Source organism: Capsicum annuum, chromosome 3 (genome assembly GCF_002878395.1).
Source record: "Capsicum annuum cultivar UCD-10X-F1 chromosome 3, UCD10Xv1.1, whole genome shotgun sequence".
Classification (NCBI taxonomy): Eukaryota; Viridiplantae; Streptophyta; class Magnoliopsida; order Solanales; family Solanaceae; genus Capsicum; species Capsicum annuum.
Window position 1 is genome coordinate 251,830,532 of NC_061113.1, and position 1,897 is coordinate 251,832,428.

A 1,897-nucleotide genomic window follows, 5' to 3' on the forward strand; every position below is an offset into this window, starting at 1 on the left:
AAAGGCAATATAAAGATTCTACTCTCTCTTTTCGAGAGTTATATTAACATCAACAGGGAGAAACACATGACGTAGGGTAGGGAGAAACACATGACGTAGGGTGGTGCCTTAGCGGCGGGAGAGGGTTTAAATTTACATACCTTAGTGCTTAACTAGGTAGGATAGTATTTCGGGTCCCCAAATGACACTACCCGCGGGAGTATAGCTTTTGTATTTCCAACCACCAAGTTCCGCTATCAAAAAGCAAGTTACTAACTGCAAGTATAACATATGCGTCCTTTAGTAATTAGTAGGAACATTTAACAATTTAATTCCATATTTATCAATTATACCCGAATTCAATTGAATTTCTTAACGATAATCCGGAAGGAATTCTTCCATTTCCAATTTATACAATTCACGATAAATCCACACAATTGATAGGAAACCCTAAAACCCCTTCTTTCACCAAAATCTTCTCCTTTCTTTTTTTCCCTTTTCTTCTCATGAACCCATTTCAAATACTAGTTCCAAAAATTCAAATCAAATATCCCCAAATACTAATCTATAATTAAATTCAAAAGAAAGAGTAGAGAGTTTACCTCTTGGAACTCAAATTCCAACTATAGACTATATGAACTAGTTCTTGAAGTCCTTTGGGGTTGCCACAAAATTCTTTAACTTATGATTCAAAGAACATGAAGACTTTTTCCTCCATGTATAATCCCTTCTTGATACCCTAAATAAATTTGCTCGTTGATAGAGAAGAAAGGAGGAAGAACAGAAGAAGTGGAGAAGGAAAGAAATATAGTAGTTAAAGAAACAAGGCAGCACCGCCTGTTTCCTTGTTTTCCCGGAAATGTTTCCAGTGATGGATTGACAAAGTAAGTCCCTAATTCATTTTCTTTATCTCTCTCTTTAATCTAATTATGAAAATAATTAAAGGTGGACCCCACATGCCCCTAATATTACCAAATACATAAAAGAAAATATAAAAAGGGGTCATTCATTAATATAAATAACTATACTTATATTATTCTTCATAAACTTAATGTTATACCCTTCTAACAATATTAATTTAGATTCAAAATTTTTCGAGGTGTTACATCATTATCGAGCCAGGATGGCCTATTCGATCATGGAAGAGCACAAATGTATTTATATCAATAAAATTCTGATTTACGATAGAGTGTGCTTCAACTGTATTAATTTCGGCATAATATAAGCTGGAAGACAAATTTGGTAATTTCTCCAACACTTATTTTTGACCTGAGACATACTTGATAATGCCAAGATACTTGGCATTCATTTCATTTATTGTCTCAACATGATATCCATTTTGGCGGATATCTTTAAAACTCAATCAATTTCTTGGGGATTTTGAAGAGAATAATGCATCTTCTATAATTAATTTTGTTCCCGTAGACAGAAATATAGTAGCTCTTTCAGAGCCTTCAATCAATTTTGAATTACCAAAAATCGTTGTAACATTTGTTCTTCCTCTAAGTAAGTGGAAAAAGTATTTTTCATCTTTAAATATTGCATGCATTGTCCCGCTATCAATTACACAAATATCGTCACGATCGATTAGTGATTCAAATAAAATTTGAGAAGTATCCATATTCTTCAAAACAAAATAAATATTATAATATTACTAGCACATAACTTATTATGTAAACTTTATTTATATACAAGATTAGTTAACGACAGAAAAGTAAACCCATACAACTTTTAACAAAAATTAACGTAATTGAATTATATCATTATCACCAATAGGGTGATTTATATGTTCTTCAGGAACTGTAAAGAAATCTGAAACTTCCAAGTCCATGGGTTCAATATTATCTTCAAGGAGGAAGTTTGTTTCAACATCATTTTCTGGCTTTTTAAGGGATGCTTGATAGAGTTTTACCAGATG

At 32.2% G+C, this 1,897-nt stretch overlaps 1 protein-coding gene across 1 annotated transcript in view; it reads right to left on the bottom strand.

Annotated features, from left to right (window-relative positions):
- LOC107845791 (flavonol 4'-sulfotransferase-like) overlaps positions 1–878 on the bottom strand; it is a gene marked incomplete in the record, with an annotated part of 7,556 nt that extends 6,678 nt beyond the window's left edge. Inside the window, 2 exon segments of the mRNA XM_047409823.1 lie at positions 141–233; positions 582–878.
- Positions 879–1,897: the final 1,019 nt, after the last annotated feature.